The sequence below is a fragment of the Oenanthe melanoleuca genome, chromosome Z (genome assembly GCF_029582105.1).
Source record: "Oenanthe melanoleuca isolate GR-GAL-2019-014 chromosome Z, OMel1.0, whole genome shotgun sequence".
Taxonomy (NCBI): Eukaryota; Metazoa; Chordata; class Aves; order Passeriformes; family Muscicapidae; genus Oenanthe; species Oenanthe melanoleuca.
Window position 1 is genome coordinate 50934740 of NC_079362.1, and position 24668 is coordinate 50959407.

A 24668-nucleotide genomic window follows, 5' to 3' on the forward strand; every position below is an offset into this window, starting at 1 on the left:
AATCTACTAAATGCCAGAAGATTGCTAAAGTCTGCATCTCTGCCTTTCCTGCACATGTTTTGTGGTACAGTGTGCTAAGATGGAGGGAACAGTAATACAGCTCCTTAGGTGACAGTTCCCCTGAGTTATTTAATCCACTTTACACCACTGCCTCTCAATGGCAAAGTAACATGCTGCAGCAATATTAATGATAAAATACAATTATTGAATCAGAATGCTTTTCTAAAGCACTCAGTGGAGAAAACACAAGAAAGACAGATTATAGAAAATACATAGAATACAGAAGAAAAAGATTACAGAAAACAAAAAATTCTTTTAGTTTCCCTTTCCTTTTCTCTCATGATGAGGGAGAACCCATCTGCAGAAAAACAACAAATAAAATCTGCAAAGTTATTGTGCTCATACTGAAGCTTGTTTTGCTTTTCCAGTTATTCATTCCTCTGGTGCCACCATAGTATTTATTGAGGTTTACAAACAAAAACAGCTGCAGGCTGTACAGATTAACTGAATATCAACATTGCCAACAATAAACTAGTTTACTCACATCATCACTAAACAGAAACTCTCACAACTTACATTTAGGCTTTACAAACTAGTGACAAACTGAACAGCTTTCGTAATTTTAAATATATTTTTTCTTTTTTTTTCCTATTCTAACCTGGCCTGATGAGACACAGTTGTTCCCTGTTTGAGGAGGAGTCTCAGTAACTGCTAAAAATTCATACAAAGGACAGCATCACCTCTGTTTTGATATACCTTGCTTTTTCTTAAAAAATCCAAAAATTTACAATGCACTCCATCTACTTCAGTAGAATATCAGTCTATTTCTCCAGGTTTGTCTGAAAATTGTTCCACCAGTTAAAAGGCAGGGGGAAACTCCATTAAACGGATCTTTATCAGAAACTAGGAGGAAGGCTAGAAGTCACTTCTGAGACACAGAGTGATACCTGTGGGAACTACTTCTGACTTTGGTTTTTCAGCATTAAAAAAAACAACATAGTAGAATAGGAGGTAAGCATGTGATAGGAAAGATGTGTGCTAGCATCTTTACAAACAATTGGATGGATGAGGGTCTTTAAAAGAAATGGATGGTAATCTCTTTGAAACAGGTCCCTAAACTTCAGGGTAACAGATAAATGCATCTACACAAAGTCTGTTCCAGGACCCAGATAGCCTGAACTTCTGAACCTTGGGGTAAAATGTCAGGTTCAAGGGGGACATATGGGTTTGGGAGGGCTGTACCGTCCTAGTACCTCAGCCAATGGGGAAATGAAGAGGGAAGTGTGTGGCCAGGAGTTGAGGATAAAAGGAGACTGCTCCCTCTGAAACACCGAATGAGAAATCCCTGTGGGTGTGTGCCCCTGTGGACTCTTTTCCTTTATTAAAAAAATCTGCAGACTCCTCTGTCTCCTTCATGTGCACTGGCTTTTCATTGTGTGGTTTTCTGCACACATGAAATAGGTCATAATCTGTTTATTTGGATTAAAATGCTGTGAAGAATGTTAACTTTCAGATCCTCCATCTCCTTCTTCTTGGGTAGTTCTGAGAAAGTTTGTGTGTTCAATCTTCTGTTTCAAGTGATGTAAATATCCTCAAGTTTCCCAGAAGACTGGTTTTCCACTATGATCCATATACCATTACAGGCCTTACATTGCATCAAAAGACACTGTAATACAGTGCAACTGTATTTGGGCTTGTGGTCCTCTCTTAATTCCTATTATCTCCTACACATCCTTCCTATCCCCTTCTTCCAGACTCTCACATTGTCCCATTATTGCTCCTGCCTCTGTTATTAATTTCCTCTGTAAGAAGTGCACATGCATTTGGAGAGCAAGGCTAAGGGTGGAGTCCTCTGGGTAACGACTGCTGTGGTCAGCTCATATCTGACTTAAATTAATCATCTGTCCATCACTCTCTCAGAGATCCTTTTCAGAAGTGCCCTACCCAAGAACAGAAGATTTTATGGTACTCTGTTAGGCAATTCTTAATCACCTGCACAAGAGGAATCATGAAAGTCAACCTCTGAAGCTCTTTATAGCTGAAATAATTGCTTTCATAATCTGGGATTAGAGCTTCTGTTGCTCTATGCATTAGCAACCTTGAAATTAAACAAAAATAAAGTCACTAAAGGACATGCAGACATCTTTACATAATTTACATAAAAAAACACTTGTTCAAAAAACACAGTAAAGGCAGGGTAGCACCACAGCTAATGCTGAGCAAGCATGAGCTAAAGTAAATGACTCTTCTTCTCAGGAGCAAACCCAACACAGAAGAGGTCATGGATGCAGAGAGAATCACCTTCTCCCTCAATTCTTCTCTCTACCTCACATCAGTCCACTGCCAGTGTATATCCCTAAGTTCTCCTGTGTTTATAAGGCATCCTTGCCTTTAAAATTCCTTGAACTTCTGAGCTTCTTTTCTCTTAGGTGTCTAAAAGAAAACCTATTTCCAATTCAGTTAGAACAGTTACTCATTGACCATGGATAGACCATAAATTGTTTCAGATACCTAGCAGAGGACACAATGCCCTAGTATCCCCTCCATCTTTTTAACAAGGAAAAATTGTTTTGTGCTGTACAAAAGGAGATTTCCATTTTAAATACATTACTGATTCTTATTTCTATACATTTTCAATTAAAAGAGAAGCCCAGCTAACCATCCTCAACAAAGGCACACTGCTGTGCATTCAAACCTGTGATTACCTGCTTAGTCTGCTCTCAGTCAAGACTAAAAGGAATGTTACAGGTAAACTGCACAGCCAAAAGTTAAATACAGACACATAAAATGAGATGCATACTTCTGCTGTAAAGTTACATTAACCAAGCCAAACTCCTCCCTGAATTAAAATGCCATCAATTACTGACTTTGAAAGGCAGTCACCCAGATTCTCCATCTCCCTTTAAAACAGCATGAATCTTTCTCAAATATGCCCTTTTTATTACCATTTTTAAAAGAGAGGGAGCTAGAATTTGAACCAAAGTAAAGAGAGACATTAACCTGAAGTGATATGACAGAGAGACAAGTTTAGGGTAGCATTTCTCACAAATGAGGGGTGACCTTGCAAAAAATACTTCCCTCTTTCCTACGGTTTCTAATTTGGCCAGAACGAGCCACAATCCATCCCTCACTGAGGACAGACTTAAAATAAGATCTCTTGCTACCCTGTTGAATTTGGCACAGGAACTCTTTTACCCTTTGGGAATCATGGACACATTCCAGCAATGGAATGGAAAACTTATTTTTCACCAGACTTTTTAAAGTTATTCTGAAGTTTAAAAATTGGTTCAGAAAAATCAACAACTCAACATTACAAGTTCACTTATCAGGAATTAACTTTAAGGCTTTTGATTAATATTTCAACACAGTAAGTATTAGTTTTTAACAAACTCAAGGACAAATTTTCCTTTTATACCCCAGGGAGTGCCAACTACATTCAGCTAAAACAACTCCTAAGTGTCTGTGCCCAGATTTGTCTCATGTTGATCTGAAACTTCATTCAGATCTTTGGGAAGCAACAATGTGCATCTTTACCTTGCACCCTTCTTTATAATGGACAATAATTCATACTTGCTATTGCACTTCTACTGAGGCTGCTGTGGAAGCAAGGCAACAAAAGATGCCAGCACATCCGAGGCCAAGGCAAAGAAAAGAGCAAAACCTGGAATCAAACCTTAAATTATTTCACTCAAAGTAAACCACAGGCTCCTTAAAGTGTTGGGGAGAAAATTCCTTGGGAATAAGACACAGTAAGCCCAGTCATTCATGGTGTAATTTTAAAATTGAGTTCTTCAGCCTATTCTGAGTCTTGAAATCTCACATGCCAGCCCTGCCTTTGCTATACAGAAAGCTTTCAGGAATGCAGTTTGTCTAGCACAAAATAAATAAAATAACAGAAACAAAACTGAACTTTTATAGCTCAGTTTTCCAGGTGCACAAGAATATCCCAGATTGAACTAGAAGGAGGAAGGGAGGGGAACCTTGCAGAACAATGGAGAATCATGCTGGATCCAAATCTTATTTACTCAATTTTCTATTTCATAGCAAATTTCAGCACTAAAAAAACAGATCATGTTCCAGATACTTAGAGCTTGCAGTGAGGCAACACATAACTGCTCATTCAATTATTTTGTAATTAGCCAGAGGTGCAATCATTTTCCCAAACATCATTCAGTTTTTCCCTACCTAGCAATTCTTCTGCCATATCTAAAAGTGTTTTGCTTATACTGCATCCAGCTTAGATGTGTTTGCTTTGCTGTATACTGGGAAAATTTCAGTTAAGAGACACCTCATTAAGGGTAGTAAAAAAGGGAAGGAGGAAAAGGGGAACAGGAGGAAAACAGGGGCAACCTGCAGCTCTGTGTACACACAGCAGAGGAGTAACATGCCCTGATCACCACTCTGCATGGAAACTGCATGAACTTTATCAGCTAAAATGGTTGCTGGGAGAAGAAGGGTTAAAAAGTGCTCTGTATCTTGCAAAGGGGTTCTCAAGTTCACTATGGAAAGATCATTAACAGAGTCTTCTAGAAGGACAAAACATGATTAGTTATGGGGTTACAGACATCAGGCAAGGACATAGCTCTATTTAGAGGATGTTTTGCAAAGAATTCATTACTTTTACAGCTTAAAGTTCTCGGTGATTTCAGTAAGAATCAGTTTCTGTCAATGCAGACATCTCAGAGCAGAAATCTGCACTGCTGGCACAGTAATTTGACAGAATCGGGGGCAATTCAGTGTTATTCCCCATCTCTTTCAAATTAGTGGAGGACAATATAGTGCAACAACAAAAAGGAGAAAAGAGGCTTTGTCCACAATGATGTCTGTGATTCACAGAACATGTGTGTCCTGCAGCCTGGCTGAGGTAAGGGAAGCACAAGGAACCAACACATGGTTTTGTATGATTAATCAAACCTGGAAGAGGCCTCTGAAGTTTGTCCCACCCAAACAAGTTTAATACATTTTTTTGTACCTAGAGAGGGGAGAGCAGTTTTCTCTCCCTTATAGTAGGGCATACTGCAACTTGCCAGACACAAAGCACCTGCTGTTAATCCTGGGTGGGGATGGATGAAGCAACACATATTTTACTCTCCTGCCCAATGCTTTTAAAAAGAAAATATTTTAGGCAGTGCCTTTCAAAAACAATTGAAGGATTCTGTGCCCTGCCCCCCCCCCCCTTTAATTCCTATATTGGAATGAAAAATTTTAACATCCTCTTTCAATGCATTTGAAAGGGAATGGGAAATACCACCTTAAAAGAAACAGAAGGTTTTCAGATAACTTCTCTTCACAAGTCACCTGCCTCATTTTTCCCCTACCACTTTTTCATTTATACTGACTGCTAGGAAAAGTCTCTGGTTTCCCCTAAGAAACCTGAACTTTTTATATTTTATTTACTTGTTTTTAAATCAACTTTCAGGTCCTTTTGAATCGCACTACTCCTGCAACATCTGTAGCTGTGCCTGTGTTTTGAGCATGGCCTGCAGAGATCAGTCATGTGAAGCTGATCTCTTACCACCTCACCCATCCCACCTTCCTCCACAATGACCCTATTCTGGAATATTGGATGGCAGCAAGTGACAGGTCACTTGCACAGCACATTTCTAAACTATGTAACTTTCCAAAAGTCAGCCTTTTTGGATCAAGGCATATTTTGTTAGTATGAAGAAAATAGTGCCTTAAAGGTCTTTGTGTTTGTCAGACTACTGATTGACTTCCAGAGGGGTAAATGAAGATGTCTGAATAACACCATCCATGCACTCCTGAATAGACTGTGCAGATGTGGAGGAGAATCCAACACCATTGTACTCTGGAGTATTTCATTATCTTACAGTTTTTCATTATGGTAAGTTAAATGCCAGTGAAAGATGCTCCTTTAAACAAACAACTGGAACAAAGGATTTTCAAAATTGTATTTTGCTACCAAAGTATACTTGTTTCCAGAAGAAATTACACACCCTCATACACCCAAACTGTCTAAACAGAACTGTAGTAACATGGCTGAAGCCTGCCCTTCTCTAAAAAAATACAGCTGCACAGTTGCTCCAAACCAAAATCAGTCAAGTCAATGTCCACTGCTTGTATTTTCTTTAGGATCAAACCAAAGGCATCCTCTTCAACCAGCACAGAATTTTTGGATGACTGTGTAACACCTGACTTGTGTAAGTATATAAACTATGGCCAAATCTGCCACTTTGACTTACCAAGTGAATTACCACAGATCTACCAGATGACCTATGGAAAAGAATCTCCCATGCCTCTGCCATGACAGCTTTCTATGCAAGCCACAAAATTAATGATGCTGAATATCAAAATAACCTTCTTCAAGAGTTGAAGCTTCCATTTAAATATTCACAGCCTCAAGACTGCTTCAAGATAAATGATTTTATATTAACAGTAAAGGAGTCAGATTTACAAAGTCAGTAAGAATTCATAAGTTTTGCATTTTAATCACTCATAGCCACTGTATTTGATTTACTCCACAATTTCCATCAGAAAATGAAAAAGTTTTGAAGAATGACTCTTTCTCAATGTAAATCTCTAGCAAGCCTCTGTCAGTCATATTAGTCCTTTTACCAATGGTTTTTCCTGCCTTGTGCCTGATGAAAAACCGAGTTCAATTGTTTCATTACTTAATGACTAACCTTAAAAGACTGCAAATACATGGAAAGTTAAACTAACACACACCAATTCCCCATGGAAGAAACCATTATAAGCATCAGCATAATTTGTGAATTCCTTATCCTGACACTTCTACAAAGACAAAAAAAAACCTAAAAAACAAAAAAACAACAAAAAAAAAAAAAAAAAAAAAAACAAACCCAAAAACATAACAAAATGAAAACAAAAAACTAAACTAAACAAAACAACAAAAAGAAATGCTCCCAAAACCACAAAACTTCAAACTATAGAGAATGCTTCTACCAAAGGATGTACCCAGAAATACAAAAGAGGGAAATGAAATTCCATAATTCTAATACAATATTTCTTTGGCAGAAATTGTACATTCCCTTGGCTGTATTACAATAACAACCTCGGGGAAGCTACCATTCCAAAAATTATAGTTTAAAAAGTTTCAGTGCTGGGTATCCATTGGGAAGACTAAGCCCCTTGTAGTTTTGCTGGCAAGTTTTGGTGCTGTTTTTTTTTTTTTTTTTTTTTAACTTACATATTTATTAATTTTCAGTTTTCAGCAGTCCATTGTACCTTCGTCCATCTACAGGGAAAGAACTGTTTAGTTTACAGCACAGTTTTATATGCAAATTATATTCAGTAGAGTCTCTACTCATCATAAGTGTCAACAGGAGAAAAGGCATGACAGATTTAAGGCCTGAAATTTTTTCATAAACTTTGAAGGAACACTGAAATTACAAAGCATGCTGAACTCACTGTAAAGCATTTTCTCTAAGCATGTGCCAAATGAAGTATATTAAAGCATTTTTTTCTTCTAAATGTACTGTGAGACTTCATGCTCCATTTTCTATTTCTAAGTATTTGAGATAATTAGGAAAGTCCTGTCTTCAACTTGGAGTCAAACTTGTTTGCTTAGCTCCCCCTGAACTTAAGTTTGTTTCTAATATAATAATTGAAAATACTTCCATTACATTTAGTAACACTGGAGACAGAGCAAGTTTTCAGCCCCATACAAATCAAAATTCAAAAACCACAGAGTTCAAAATGAAGAGATATTTTACTGCCAATAGGAGGGGAAGAAGTCTTAACAAATCAGCCAGTTGTTGCACTAACAACATCAAATAAAGAAATTGTAGAGCTTATTCTACCCTTTATCAATAATGCATGGCTGCACACAGACAATTTATAGCTGTTTTCCATCACTGGGTATTGTGCAGTACTAAATTAAGTTGACAAAATTCAAGGACAGTCCACCCACACAGCTACTGTGAGCCAGCCAGACCACTTTGAATAAATATTTTCAAGGCATAAAGTGAGTTTTATTAGCATGCTGAGACAGTTCCTAGTGGACAAAGCATCTTCTTTGAAAAAGTAGAAGTACCTTTAGTGGAAAAAAAAGATTAGTTACTCTTGTGTAGAGAAACAGCAAAAGGGGAAGTAAAAAATACATGGGCAACAGCTCAGAACCCTGAACTTGTTAAGATTAAAACACAAAACAAAACAAGGGAATGTACTTTCTATACTAGAAGCTGATTGTCATTCTCAGAAAATCCTGACAGTTGCTGAATTGGTGTCAGGTTCTGACACCCAAAGAACTAAAACCCGAAGATGTTTTGGTGGGACTTTTTTTTAAGTTTAGGTGGTTCCAAGGATTAATAGATTAATTTTTTTTTAAGCCTTCACCAATCATATAAATCATAAAAGTACACAAGCCTTTCATCAATATAAAGAACTAGTTACTGTACAGAAATAGCTCAGCAGCATTTATTGTGCCAGTAAAAATGTGAAGGGTGGGGGACCCTCCAGGTCTCTCTGGCAATGGGCATGAGAAGATGGCACAGAGAAAATCCTTCTGTAAATGTGGGAAGGTGGAAGCTGTAACACAGCACGGCTGGGCAGCTTGATGGCTTTGTGGCACATTTAATCACAACCACAAATAAGGGGAGGAAGGATGAAAGAACCAGAACTTAAGCCACAACTGTTTTAAGTTAGTCAAGTGGAAATACCTGGTCAAATAAAAAAGTGACTGTATTTAATTGTGCAAGTGTTGAGAGTAGAAAAATCAACTCTTTTCAGTGGTATTTGGATTTGAACTGCAATTACAATACACATTTTCTCAAAAATCAGATCTCCCTTGCACATGAAAGTATATCAGGAACCTATGAAGCCAACTAATCAGTGTGTAAAATTTAACTGCTCCAGCAAGCACAGAAAACTCAGAAAGGCCAGATTTCAAGATAAACAGAATGTAAAAAACTACAGCTTAAGGATCAGCTAAGCAAGGTGACTGCTGAGCACTTGTATTTCAACCAGTGTGTATTTTAATCTGTCAGAAGTGTAAGACTTTCTTCATAAGGTTGGTTGTTGTTTTGACATTTTTCCCTCAAATAGGTTGAGTTTCTGCTGTGAAAAGTGAAAATGCTTTCTTGAGTCTGATGATATTGCAGTGAATCTTTTCTTTTTACTAAAATAAAAGCTAAATCAAGGCTACAGGACATAACTTTGAGAAACCCCAGACAATCCAAATGAAGTAATCATGGTTTTATAAATGGAAATTAATTTTTATAAGTCTGTTGCTCATCTCACACTGCCAAAGTCTGTGATCCTATTAGAAGTGCAGTGCTTTAATGATCAGCACAGGGATCACACTCAGTGAAGTTCAGAAACAGACAAAATGCTCTTGGGCCCTCTCCATGGAGTGTATCACACCAGAGAAGTGCTAGCTTTGCACTGAGGTGTTCACATTAGTATTTAAAGGCATCAGTATCTGTACAAATGCAAAATGCCTTGAACACAATGAAATGATGTGTTACATGCCATTGTACCACATACAGTTTTCAGACACTGTGTTTTTTGGAGAGAAATTAAGCCCACTTCTCCCAAGACTTGCTAATTAGTAACCCTGCCTCGTGTACTGGCATTTAATTGGTAGCACATGTCTGTAGTGATGGTTTTGCCAGAAATGCCCTCTGTAACTGCCCAGTGCTACTGACACAACAGGACAGCTCACGATGCACTGTGTAGGGACGAGCAAGGACACAGAGAAATTTATGTGTGTAACTTGGAGGGTACCTCAATTCAGAGCACCTGAAAAGGAAATAACTTCATCCTGCTCCTCTCCACATCCACAGCCTTGTGACAAGAGCTGGCACTGTCCATTTCTCGGTGACTGTATCTGGTGCTCCTGTGCTTTCCAAGGCAGTCAGTGATCATCCCTATTGTCAGCACCCTGACAGCAGGTACAAGTCTGCTCTGGATTTTCCAGCCTTTCTGCAATCACACTCTTCCTCTCTCTCTGCATGTGTTTCCTTACAGCACTCTCCCCTCAATTCCCACCCTGTACCTCGCAGGGCCACCCCCTGCTCCCCGCTGGACACACAGGCTGGGACTGCACTGCATTACTGGCACCAGCTGCAGCACATTGGCAGGGCTGGGCATCTGAGAGACAACCTGAGAGACCCTCTGGGCACATATGCACACATTTCCTTCACTTAGAAACCCATGCTTGGCTGAGGGTGTCCACTTCTACAGCCAGGATATGCCGCAGCACACAGCCACACAGGAACTGCAACCAGCCTAGTCACAGCAGCAGTAAGTTTCCTTATTTTGCCTGTTCTAAGCATTCCTCCTTCTGTATCAAAACACTTCTTTGCCACCAGAAAAGACAGAATCCATGGTATGGTTAAATTCCTGGTAAAAGAATAATCTCTTAAGAGCATGAGCCCAGGTACACTCAAGTGAAGAACAGCATCCTGCATAGAGGTACTACAAGCAAGAGCCCAGGGCCAATCCAATATGAGCTGGTGTGAGACCTGCAGAGGAACTGCACACAGGCTTCCCAATCATGGCAGCTTGCCTATGCAGAACCCTCTGCCCCCTTTCTGAACTGCTTTTACTCAGAGACACAGAGTCACTGGAGTCTGGGTGTTTCCAGCCACACACATACACACACAAACCTCCTACCCATCTAAATGGCATGTTCACAGGGTAATGAAAAATGGCAGCAGACCTGCTTTTCCACACTTACTGAGTTTCAAAATTTGATGAAAACCAGCTGGTGTCCCCCTGTCTCTGGAATCACTAGATTCAGGAGCCCTTTACCTGCCCCATAAGCTGGCAGCAATTCAAGTCCCCATCTGTAAGCACCAGATTTACTCCACATCCAAAAGTCAAACAAGCTTTCCCCACTGCTTGTTTGTGCTCTGATCAAAGCTGAAAAAGCAGCACAAGAAAAGCAATTAGCCATCTTAGGTAATCACAATTGTCAAGAGACTAAATCCTTCCTCTTCAAAAGAGGAGTTCAGCTTTAGGTGTGTCTTACATCCCATCCAACTCTGCAGCACATTGCAGTGCATGTAATAACATGGGCAGGCAGTGACATTAAGTATAAATAAAAACAGGATTCAGGTGCCACTTCAAACAGCAGCTGTCAAACCTGAGGCAGTTCAGGAGTCAGTAGCAAAGAGCCTTTACACAGCCTTTACTTATCTGGGTTTCTTTCTTCAGGGATTTTATTCAGACCAACTCTCTGGCATTGCTCTTAACCTTATCTTTCCACAGAAAAGAGAAAAAAAAAATCTATATAGCCCTGTCCTGCTGAAGTACTTACACCCAGTCCCTGGACACCATAACAACTGGAGCATAAGAGGCCATGCTGGGCACAGCATAAACATGGTACTGACTGACTCTGTCAGTCTGGTCTGTGGCTGGTCTGCTGTGCTGCTGAGAAAATGCAGCAGCACTACAGTGCAGCTGACAACGCAGCCATGAATCCAAAAGATGTGTAGAAAACATGGGTAATTAATGAAAGATGGCAGCAGCAACTCTAGTCAAAGCAGAATGGTCACTTTTCTAGCTAAAGTCATGTTTAGCCTTATTTTTCCAGATGGAGAATTGATCTCAGCATGGCATTCTACGGGGACTGAATACCACTACTATTAAATAATTCTAATACATGGATGGAAGAACTAAGGCATGTGAATAGAAAGATACACAAGCACTTAAGAATATAGAATTAGTGATTTAGGAAAAGAAAATAAAATGTTTCTTCATTAATGTTTCTTTAGATTGCATGGATTTTGTCTTACTGAAGTCAGTGAATTCACTTATAACCAACAAATACTGATAGCTGGGTCCAGTACAAGACTTTTGATTCATGTAGTTTTGCACTGATTTTTACTAGGTGGAGTTAATTTTCCTCACAGTATCCAATAAAAAGCTTTGCTTTAGATTTGTGCTGGTAACAGGACTGACAGCACATGGACATTTTAGTTATTGCTGAGTTCATGCATAGTGGCAAGGCCTTTTTGGCTCCTCTTACCATGCCATCAGCAAGGAGGCTGGGAGTGCACAAGGAATTGGGAGGAAACACAGCCAGGATAGATGACCCCAGCTGACCACACTGATATTCCAGACCATATGTCATCACACTCAGCATATGAAGAGGGAAGAAGGAAGAGGGAACATTTGGAGTGATGATGTTTGTCTTCCCAAGTCACCATTTTGAGTGATGGAGTCTGGCTTTCCTGGGATGGCTGAACACCTGCCTGCCCATGGGAAGCACTGAATTAATTCCTTGCTTTGCTTCCATGCATGGCTTTTGCTTTCCATATTAAACTGTCTTTGTCTCAATGCACAAGTTTTTCACTTTTACTCTTCTGATTTTCTCCCCTGTCCCATTGGTGATTGGCTGTACTGGACTAAACCACAACAGGTTGATTAGAGACCAAGAAGAGGGTTAGGACAGCTTGTGGAACCACATCTATCTTCTTCCCTCTGCCCGGGCAAAAGAAATATCTTACCTTAAAAGACTGCAACAGAAGTGCCAGTTTCCACTTTCCTATAGGACTTTTTAACTTCAGAAATAATGCAGCAGATTCAGCTAATTCAATGTGTCGGCATTTGACAGGACATTCAGGAATCTGAAAGTAATCCTACAAGAGAAATTAAAATCACCAATTAGTCATTGCATATGTTGTGCAATATATCTTGTGCTTAAAACTGCTGATGCCTGGTAGAGCAGTGCTGCTGAACAATAAAGAAATTACCACAAAAATGAAAGGCTTATTTTTTGTTTCCGAGGTGGAATGCTCAAGCACATTTTGACTACAGCACTGTGGGGAGAAAGCATGCATCTTGCAACAGCTGTGTCACCCTGCCCTGCCTTCCCAATTTAAATCTTTGTTCAAACAAATACTCCATGTGAATGCACAGAAACAAAGCTCCAGGCATGTCAGGATACACCAGCCACACCAGCTGCAGAAACACAGCAGTAAATGTTTGTAACCTGGATTAGTTCGAACTGGGAAATGCATCAGAAGCCCATGTGAGCTAAGTATGAGCACGTTATAAGCAAGGATTTTGATGTATGTGGAAGACACATGGAGGTACTATATAAACTGCAGGAAAAGGAGAAACATTTACTGATGGACTTGGCTCATGTCTTTGGATTGCTTTTCTCAGAATTCCCACCTTGCAAGCACTCAACCCATAAAGACACTCCAGCTGCAGCAGAATTCATGCCTGCTTGGATGGTTTAGATACTTGTTTTTCAGCTCCAACCAATTTGGTGTGTTTAATCCTCCAAATGAGTGAACTTTCCAAAACTAGAGGCACATCCACACACACACAAGGTTCCTTCCCAAGATACCCTGCCTCACAGCCACTCTCAGGTACAGCACCATACACAATGCTGCTCCACAATGATGCCACTTTGACATCTGACAGCTGTAGTGATGGGCCAGCAGAAAAACATCTATATCTGGCATGGTTACTCAAGGGAGTTTTAAGGATTATTTTCAGGTAAAAGACACTTCTTATCATCCAAGCTGTTAAGTACTTCCCTACAGTGTCGGTACAAGCATAAAAAGTGACCTCTGTCCCAGTTTGCAAAACTATTGAGAAGGGCCTTTTACTAGAGTGCAAGCAAATCATACCAGGTAAAAATTAGTTTTTATTATAAATTAATAAAAAACCTAGCATTGAAAGCACGTCACAGGCCAATGTGCCTACACAGACAAATATGTTGTTCTAATTCTACACTGTTTACAAATCTTTAAAAAGGTCTCCTAAGGTTAATTATATTCATAAACTAAAATAAAAAGTAGCATTTGAAGGGAAACTACAAGGGTCCATGTGTTTGGGAAAAGTGGAGGGGAAAACTAAGTTGGACTCCTATATTTGTTAGAAAAACAGAAATTCAAAAGCCCCAAGCTTAGATGAGCTTTAAATTAGTATTCAGTGTTCTTAAGTTACTCCAAGGAAATGGCAGTCAATTTCTTCCCCCTCCTCTAACACAGTTTCTGAATACACTTACTTTTAGCTATTTATGTAAAATATGAATGTTTTATACAAGTTACCTATTCACAATACCTTAAAAATGCCTTTCTTATAATGGGGGTATATTCTAAGCTGATTACAAACATCTCCATTTACATAACAATAAAGACTGCAATTGTATAAGGAAACTTGAGATTCTGGGAAATATATCATTAGAGAGCTCTGTATTCACAGATTATAGGAAGCATCACAATCATTGCTTTTCTCTATAACCTCCTTCACTATAGTTCTGTATAAAACACTTTCCCACATGTTTCCTGGGCCACTGTTCAAGGACACAAAAACCTGACTTTCAAACTCCTGCTGCCATGTGTCCCTACACCATGGAGTCAAGATCATTCAGATGTTTCTCAGGGGTTAATTTTTTTTCCCAACAGATTTCACATTCTGCTTCTTGTCCCACAGACAGCTTAAACTCCCTACCAGGTACTCTGTGTCATTTAGCTGAACAGAGTTTATGCCCACACATGTTCCAAAACAACCTGAAAACACAGAGGTGCAAACAGCAGGACAGGGCTTGAGCCCCAGGATGAACTAGTAACAACGTTGGGGGAATTGCTCCTTTCTGTCAAAGTGGCTGATTGAAAGCCAGAAATCCTTTGGGAGCTAAGACTTATCATACACTTGACTGTTTTCCACACCAGATGGAAAGAATGCTTCAGTTTCACTTTTTACCCCAAACAAATCACAGCATGCATGTGTACACAATCATCTGACTCCTACACATCCAAGCACGACCAAAATGATAAACAGCACACTGTATACCCATTTTTTCCCCTCAAGGGGAGAACAAATCACACCCAACAGGTATTAATAAAAACACAAAACATTAGAAAACATTCTGTTACAATGGGTAGTTTAAAAATATATGTAACATTAAGCAAAATTTTAATCTGTTCAAAATGGATGGATGTATCTAACATAAAAAAGTAATTGTTCTTCCTAATTGCCTCACAAATGGCAATCTCATTTCATTTCCAGCCAGAAAATTTACTCAGTGATTAGCATAACTGGATATTGAGCACAAGGAAAGCAAAGCAGAAATGAAAACAAACGCGGTAAAAGTTAAGCGGAGATATTGAATATACAACAGGAGTGCATTTACAGATAAAGTTCTAATTTTAAAGTTCTAAGTTTTAACCTTCACAGCATTTTAGATTTAAGCTAAACATGCAATGTAACAGATATTCCTTTAAGTCCCTAAGACACGGTGTTAATTTCTAACAAAAGGTCCGCCTGTCTCACAGCACACTTGACTAGCCTGACAAGCTCCCTGCAGATGGGTAACACGTGTATTCCATCTTCCCTCCTTTTCCATTCCAACACTGTTCATCACCTCCGCCCACACGCTCCTCCAACACACACACTTCCCTCCAGGAGACAGCAGCCTGATTCACTTATCTAAAGAAGAATTTATGCTGGCCTGAAAAAGCACCAGCCCCCTCAACAGCAAGGACATGCCCGGAGAGCTTACTGAGATTCGCCTCGGATGCTGCGTCCAGCCAGCGCTGCTAATTCAGCTAGAGATGCCCTGTGCAGCACCAGAGGGGTAGTTACATTCTCGCTGTGGAGGAGACATTGTTTTAAAATAAATTTGAATGTAACATCTTCAGTGGTGAAGGCACTGCACTTCCCGGTGAGCACGTTGTACATTTAGGGACAGAACGCCTTTAAGTAGCAAAAGCACTACTCGTCCTCGGTACATTTCACTGACATAAGTTCTCACAATTACTAAAGGAAATAACTGAGGCCGTATCTGGGTGGCACGAAACACAGTGCTAATTACCGCTTCAGAGACACTAATTAATCCGGGCAGGGCACCACAGTGACAGAGTGCTGTGATCGCCCAGCGTTGATGCATCGGAGTTTGGATACCCGCCTCCCGCCCCGAGCAGTCCCTTTCACCAAAGGTGAGCCCTCCAGAGAGCGTGTTTCCTCTCAGAAGCTGTGTGCTTTCTTGAAATCTACAGCAGCACAACACTGAGCGGCACACTGACCAATTCTCGACAAACAGTAAGTAATCGACAGTCAGTTACTGAGCATCCTCAGCTGCAAGGAGGAGCAATGTGAGAGGGTACACCTACCGTCTCCAGTATAGCTACAGGGCTCCAGAAAAGGTTCAGGTCAGCACCTCACAGGAGTATGTGTAATGATAATGGTGATTGTCTGGCAATCAGCTGCGGCAATTAGCACCACATTTAATACAGACCAAGGACAAACCCTCTAGCACCAGTGTAAATGTTCTCCATTTAGTAATCTCCAAGCAGCAGATAATAGTGTGGTTGCTAGCAGAGTACTTTCAACCTGGAGATAAAATAAGTCCTGGGCTAAAGCCAGAACACTTTATCTGCTGTACCTGATGCCACCTCTTGGTACCAAGACATGCTCTTCATGTACTGAAAATGGACTTTGATCTCCTTTTGACTTGTTAAAACACATATAGTAAGAAATAATGTACTCAGCAGTAGCTTAAAGAACCTGTCCCAAAAGGAACTGGTCTTTGAACAACCAGGGAGGATAGGGAAGGATAACACCTGATACATAATGCAACCTGCAGCAGAAGACAGCCTCATACCTGTCCACAATAAAGAATGAAATGACACAGAAGGGTCATTCCCTGTGGCACAAACAAACCAAAGTCAGGGGATGTTCTACTGCCATGCAAAACAGACAATTTCAGATTCTGAACAGCCTCTATTCAGTCCCCTCTTTCTGCTCCCACAAATACATATTTAAAAATGAGTAATTTCCGAGGCAATCCTACTCTTATGGCCTCTCAACAGACACAGACCTTCTGCAAAACACAGTCCCATGAATTCAGGATTCACTTAAGTGAGACGGCTCACATTGCAGGTGAATGGGATACACCAGCTCAGCAAGCCTGGCTTCTCATGTCTCAGCTCTGCACAGAGCTCACAGCACAAGGAAGGGCAGCTTCACCTTGGGTTTGTTCCACAGTGCTCAGAAGCTGGTTTCAACACGTAGGCTGTTTCTTGTAGCAAAAGCACAGGGACAACAGTCTAACAGAGTGCATTGCCTTGAGACAGGGAGAAAACACATCGATTAAACAGTATCAAGAGTCCTTGAGATTTTCATGGTCTCAGCAGAGAGGACAAATACTCAAGTAAGTCTGCCAGATGCAGCACAGATGAATAAAACACTATAAAAATGTAATTATTCTCTTATGGAAAATTAAATTGCATTGATAAAAAGGTGTTAAAGTAGCAGTTTTCACACTTTCACATTTACAAGTACTTCAGCTCATGAAAAATAGGAAGATGTCATAAAAACCACATTTGCTACCAACCAATTTCAAAAATATTCACAAATTTTGTCAAAACATATGGTGTACATCTGAGTTTAACACTGCCCAATAAAAGGCTCTCTCCTTCAAAGTATTTTTTTTTACCCACAGGCTGACTGTGGATTGTACACAGTAGAAGTGACAATGTAGATGAACATTTCAACCTCCAAATAACAAAACTAGTCAAGATGGTAACAAAACCCAGCAAGCCATACAAACGTGCACTGAATCTTAATAGCCTTAGTTGTCACATCAGGAGAAGTTAACTCAGCATTCAGTGGACACTCAGAGGTCAGACACGTCCCACTCTCTCCTCCAGAGCCCTTCCTACAGAAACTGTGGAGCTCATGCTGGGCTTTGTGAGAGGAGACCTTTGCTTGGCAGGACAAACAACACCATGACACAACCACCACTGCAATGGAGATCTTCAGCTGCCAGACAGATCTGAGTCTTAACCAGAAACAGGCAAAGTTCTGAAAAGAAGCAGAACAAAGATCCACTCCAACAGCCTAGGCTGCTGCCAGAGATGAAGCCTCACTGGGAGTGCAGGAATTCACCCAGAACTTTCTTTTCTCCCATCTGCAGGGAGACTGCTGCTCTTGGACTTCACCTACATAGGCACTGACACCCGTGACCGAGGAGATTAAGTCATTAACACACCCCTGTTTGGTTTGTGAGGATTTTTTTTTCCCCTCACATGCCCATGTGCAGGCAGACATAAGTCCTTGTTCTATGACTGCAAAACTAAACTACCAAATCTTAGCCCAGATTTAAAAATATAATGTATTTTCTACGGCTCTGAAGCAGGATGTGTTTTACAAGGCCAGTTTAGATGGGTTACTTGATGTTAGGCAAGGAATGGAGGAAGAAGAGGTTGTCACAACAGGAGCACTGGTGTGATGTTACCTAAAAAAGTGGTTCAAGAAACAAGGAAAACTGGAAAAACCCCCAGCTACCTATCTTCTCCTTTTAACTTTCCTCCATACACCAATTACATCCTGTACTATATCTCTTACCCAGTTATATCCTTTGCTTGTTTACATAACCATACCATAAAATACTACTGATAAGCAACAACAGACATGATGAATCTATGCTTGCTTCCTTAAGGCAAGCAGAGATTAGGAAAGGGCATGAAGGTATTTCTTTTGTCTTGCAATGAGAAGGAACTGCAAAGGCTGGGAATAAAAACTGAAAGAGATCATAAAACACTCTCTTGCTTGCCTTTTTCCCAGGTGGGACAGCCTCTCACGTGTTGGTGAGACACATGATGCTCCTGAGGAGAGCCACTTGCTTACTCCTTTGGTCCCATGACAGGTGGACAAGTAGAGGGAGGGAGGGAAAAGGGCCCAGAAGCTTTTAAAAGGCAGGAGATATTTCACTAAATATCTTAACCTTTAGAATTCAATTAAAGATACAGAATTGATAGACACTGTCTCCAGGAGCAGCAGGTCTGAAACACTAAAAACCTTTGAGATTCCCAAAAATGTTTATTTGCTAGATTTCAAGTGACAAAAGTAAGTACCTGTAAAAACTCCTCTTTGTGCTCTTTCCCCATCCTCACAGAATATGAAAACATTCCCCAGATGTCAGTCATCACATCTTCATGAGTGTAACACAGCTATAGCTAACAATAGGCAGCTGGTCTGCTCTAGAAGCATGCCAAGAACCTGCATCTTAGGGAATTCCTCTCCCTCACATACCCATCTCCATTTCTAGGCCTGGAGGCTGAAGCTCCCCTTACTTAGGGACAGGCAATATCCTGAGTCAGAATGAAAGATCAACAACAGAGCTCACACCTTCCTCTGGCACCAAGGCAAACCCTGGACCAGGTCACTTCTTTGCAGCTTGGGCTTTACATACTTAGCTGCCTTTAGGGATTTTCAAGTGGATCTTACAACCATCTTCCTAGTGATACTCTAAAGTTTATATTCCTAAAGGATGGGAATTTTGGAAGGGCTGTGGCAGACTAGCGTTCAAAATCCAGCACTGTTTGGGAATGATCCTCAACACTCTCCACACATAACTGTGGAAGTTATGATACTGAACCAAGATGTGAAAAAATTCTCCATCATATTTTCAGCCTAAAGCTCTGAAAATGCAATGAATTTATGGACCCCCAGCTGCACAGTGCCATTGGGTGGCACGCTCCTCACTGCAGAAGATTGCAACAGGAAGGGTCCTCAAAACTCACATTCTGCTGAAGCCCATTGTCACAGCAATATTGTTTCCCTTTTGCAAAAAGAAAAAAGGCACATGTGACAGCTGCTTCATCAGAATCAATTCTGAATCAATTACTTGAAGAAGAGCTAAAACTAAGGTCATTCTGAATTTACCTCCTGTGAAGCAAACTAATCCAGAATAACTACTGTATGTTCCTATGCCTTCAAGAACACCATGTTCTAGACAAAACAGTAAACCAGGCATTTTAGATGAGAGATGGTAGACAAAAAAAAAAAAAAAAAGCATTACCAAGGATTCAATGACTAGGAAAATTAAATAACTGATGACATGGCCTCCAAGGAAAGGACAGAGCTCCACCACCAGCACTCAACAGAATAGCTTTCCTCAAACTTCAAACTCAGTCAGGGTAAGACATTTGTCAGTGTCCCTAAGAAACAAAGCAGTTTGTCCTAGCCTAAATAAGGAAGACAAGGGGAGGACAAGCAGGACACCAGGCAGTACTGGTCAGGATGTCCTTCTCTTCTGAAACTTACCATGGAGCTTGCACATTCTGCAATAGCATTGACTAGGAACTCTACTAATTTTTGGAATCATAAAATGGTTTGGTTTGGAAGGGATATTAAAGATATCTAGTTCCAATTCCCCTGCCACAGGCAGGGACACCTTTTACTAGACCAGTTTGCTCCAAGTTCCATCCAGCCTAGCCCTCAACATTTCCTGGGATGAGGCAACCTCAGCTTTTCTGGGCAACCTGTTCCAGTGTCTCATACCCTCACAGTGAAGAATTTTCTTCCTAATATCTTATCCAAACCTACCTTCTTTCAGTTTTAATCCATTCCCCCCATCCTGTCACTACATGCTCTTATAAAAGTCCCCCTCCATCTTTCTTGTAGGCTCCCTTCAGATACTGAAAGGCAGCAATTAGGTCACCCTAAAGCCTTCTCTTTCACAGGTGGAACAATCCCAATTATTTCAGCTTTTCCTCACAAGACAAGTGCTTCATCCCTCTAACCATCTGGGTGTCCCTCCTTTGGACTCTCTCCAACATCTCCATGTCATTCCCATGCTGGGACCCCAGAGCTGGATGCAGCACTGCAGGTGGGGTCTCAGCAGAGCAGATCAGAGGGGCAGAATCCCCTCCCTGCCCTGCTGCCCACTCTGCTCTGGATGCACCCAGCACATGTTTGGCTCTCTGGGCTGGCAGTGCCCATGGCTGGGTCATGTCCAGCCTCTCACCCACCAATATTCCTGTCCTTTCTGCCAAAAAATAAATAGAAGGACTCTCCTTAAAATATTAATACACTCTCATTGTCATACAGAATACCACTGCCCCGTCCCCAAAACCTCAAACACTACATTTTCATGCTACAGTTTACAGACACTAAAGTTGTAGTCTAACAACAATATTTCAAAGTAGATTGGGGAAAACACACATGTGCACAGTGTGACTGTCGCTGAATGTTTCTCTTGAACAGCTAAAAAATGTCACCTACATGCAAAAGTTCCATCCACCCACACAGTACATAAAACATGAAGGTCACTAAGCAATGTGAACCTCAACCAATTCCTCCTGAAAAGTTGCAGGCTCTCATTTGCGAGGGCAGGCAGCAATAGGCAGGGGAGGGAGAGCACAGAATGGAAATGTAGATGAAAAAATCAGCACAAGCTTTGCAATGCTGCTTTATCATCTCAGCTTGCAGGTACTCTGGGTCAGCAGGGATGAAAAATCATCCATTTAATTGTCATCCCACCACTGAGTTTGACTTGTGTGGGGCTGTCCGGGTTGTTGCAGCAGTTTGCAAACAGATTCTGGAACCACAAAGAGACACCAACCAGGCGCACACACACATTTAATACTCCTCTGACATTAACTACTGCTATTCAAAAACAAATCCCCACTTCAAGCCACAAGTACTCTCCCATTTAGATATATTTTAAACAGTCCATTAGATTGTAAATCCAAAACCTACCCAATGAGACAAACCTGATCTGGTTTCACTATTTCCTGAAAGAGGAAAAAAAACCCGAAACAACAGTATTAAAAACTTACAGGGCTGTTAGTCCACCGTTTCCCTCTGGCACACGGTACATTATTTAGCTGCACTGCCTGAAACAGTAACTTGACCTCTCTGGGAAGGTGGGCGGTATTATTCAAGCTGAAACATTAGAAACATGCATAATTACTCTGGGTATTTGCCACGCATTCTTTCATCCGTAAACCAATATGAATGGAAAAGTCACACTGACACTCCAGGCTTAGATCATATCCCAACCATCAATTACAAAGATTTTTTCACAAGGTCTCAGGAGAACTAACTTTCTCAGGGCCAGAGAAATTTCCTCTGGACCTGTGCATATGTTACCAAGATGAAAAGTCAGCGCTGCCAACTCAAAGCCAAGACTTTAGCAGGCTAAACCATGAATTCTGAGCTTTCTGCCACACCACTGACAACACTGTGGTTTTGTTTTCCTTCAACCCCACAAACCCATTGCACCCATCCATGTTGGCTCGTGAGGAGGCTCGTGTGGCACCAGCACATCCCATCCTCCATCACCCAGCTGCTCCTGCAGGTGATGCCTCTCACACCTGCACAGTGCCTGCCTGCTCCTCAGCAAACCCAGGGCAGAACCACACCATCCAGAGGGCTGGCTGCCTTTAAAACCCACTGGAGGGTAGACAGGCAGATGAAGCACGAAGGAAAGAGACCGTGCTTGCTCCTGACTGCAGAGGCATCCACAGCTCACATCATGGCAGCTCCCCCTTCATACCAAGCATGAGTGTCCTCTGCATACAGCCTCGTCTTCCCTTCAAGGATAAAGCAGCATTCAAGTTTTGGGTGGCAGAACCACAAGAAAAATGAAATACTACAAGCCAATATTCTCAGCTGGAGCTGTGAAATATACAACATTTTCAATATTTTCAAGGCTAACAATACAAAATGCAATTTTTCCTGAAGAGGGAGAAAATGCTGTTCACAAGACATATGAACTGCACACACATGTCAAATGATAGTCTTCTATAGATAAGTTCTCAAAACTTAGCTCTAAGATTTCTCAAAACTTAGCTCTAAGATTCCTCAAAATCAAGGCCTAGCTGCACTCCTGACCAAGTGAGATTCAGCAATATCTATAGCTGTTCTGAACCCAATTAACCCTGAACTTACCTTCATACCAACATCTACATGTAGCTGTTCTGGGCAACTGACCTAACCTTGCTAAAATGGAACATCCAGTATTCTTGGTTCAGCCCATTTCACTCTTGGTGCTTGGCACAAATATATGTGGAATACAAGGTAATAATTTCAGCTAATTCCCCAGGCATTAGGGACAATGCATGCATCTGGAACACTGCTCCAGCAAAGATACATGAATAATTCTACAGTCATTCTTCTGCTTTGTTTTTCAAGCAGTCCAGCTCCCTGCATCTCTTGTTCGTCATTACATACTTCCAAAACTTTGCAAATCATAGTAATGCACACAGTGAAGCACCTCTTGATATTTTAAGTCAAGATTTTGTAGTATCAACAGCGTGTTTTCCCTTTATTCAGAATAACCACGTATGTCAGAGAATACAAGTTGCAAGAGTAACCTCACAGAAAGTAAAACTCCAGAGCAGTGTTTTCCACATGTATTTGAAATCTCAAGATATGAAAATTGATCAGTGTTCAGTTATTTTGATCATATAACCAGAACTTGCTGGAGATTTTTTTGTAAGTTTTAAATGTTTTTGTAAACAATGGTTTAGGCAGAGTGTAAAACCTGTGTACTTCCTTACACATGTGTGAAAAACATGAACAGCTTTACTTTGATGATTATCTCCCTCTTCCACATAAACTAAAAACTAATTAAAAGATGACAGAGTGACCATCTTAAGCCTTACCTAAAGTATCTATTCAAAAGGTCTGAGGTATGCAATGAAAATGCTTTAAGTCAAACAAAAGTGGCTTGTGGTAAAGACAGGAAACAGAACAAAGATCTGAGTTTGCATCAAGTGTTGGTTGCAATCATTTAATTACCACTGCTCAAGAGAAGGAATTTCTCCAGTCTGTTTCAGTATTTGCTATTCCAGTAAACACAAATAAAGGGCAAAGTCAACATTATAGTTTTAAGATTCCAGTTTCAAAGTAGTTTGATAACAGCCTTCCCCAAGTCATTCTCCTGGGAAAGAGCTGCTAGAGAACAGAGCTAATTAGGGCTTGTCAGTTAAGCTCTTTCTCCTGCTTTGTTCAGAAAACCTGGACAAATAGCTTATCCATGGATAGACCTGGGGGCCTTTCACAAATATTTTGTATTCCACAGCAAGCTTAGGCACATTGCATAAACATCTGCAGTCCGCACTAGAAACATGAACATTTCCCTGCTCTGCCCTGCAGCAAGTGTCTTCATGGCACTTTCATCAGCAGTGACAGAAAGAAAACAGTATTATTGCAGGCTTCCATCCAAAAAATGTTGTCATATATAGCCTGTCTCTATTCACATGAGAATTTGGAGTAAAAGGGAGGAGGGGTAATTCAGGTGCATAAACAAGTGTTCCAGTCTTGCTTCTCAGTGCTTAAGTTCTGAGGAAAAGAAGGAAAAAGAGAGTCTTGTATCATTATTAAAAGAGAGAGACTATTTGCAGAACAGTTGGACACTAAACTGCTTTGGGGGGAAACAGCAGTGTAAGCAGATATATTCATATTGTCCCTGGAGTTGCAGTCTGGTTTGGAAGTGCTCCTAGCACACAGATGTTAAGACCAAGACAAATCATCCTGAGGTACTCCAGCACCACCCCAGACCAAGAGAAAACCACAGACACTGTATGAAACAGGGGCACCTAAAAACATCCCTGCTCTGTGACCATGCCAGGGCCCACCACAGTAAACGAGTTGCTCACAACAGAGCAGATACTTTGATACCACAGTATTTTCACACTATAGCTGGACTGGAGTCAATAATCTACTTGCTCTGGGAGCCAAGCTATATATAAGGAGAAAAAGGCACACAGTTCTCCCTAGCATGCTTTCCCCTAAAAAACAGCAACATCTGTGCCTTCAGTTCTGCAGGAATCTTTGCAGTCTATCAAGCCTAAGTACAGGACACTTTTTTTGTGTATTTATTTTTCAAATCCATAGAGATACACCTTACCATACATTACACCAACTGCATAATATACACAGTTTAGCTGTTTCAAAATATTACCAGGAAAACAAAGTCTTTCTCTTCACTG

The 24668-nt window shown here is 40.7% G+C and overlaps 1 protein-coding gene across 2 annotated transcripts in view; it reads right to left on the reverse strand.

Moving 5' to 3' along the window:
• The window catches only part of KANK1 (KN motif and ankyrin repeat domains 1), a 125878-nt gene that overhangs the window by 81324 nt on the left and 19886 nt on the right, over window positions 1-24668 (reverse strand). Inside the window, exons 2-3 of one of the 2 annotated variants that reach the window (XM_056513851.1) lie at window positions 21510-21615; window positions 12435-12566 (exon numbers count right to left, since the gene is read on the reverse strand). The gene's annotated coding sequence lies outside the window, so the exon portion shown is untranslated. The remainder of the gene's footprint in view (window positions 1-12434; window positions 12567-21509; window positions 21616-24668) is intronic. The other variant, XM_056513852.1, reaches the window with a different exon arrangement.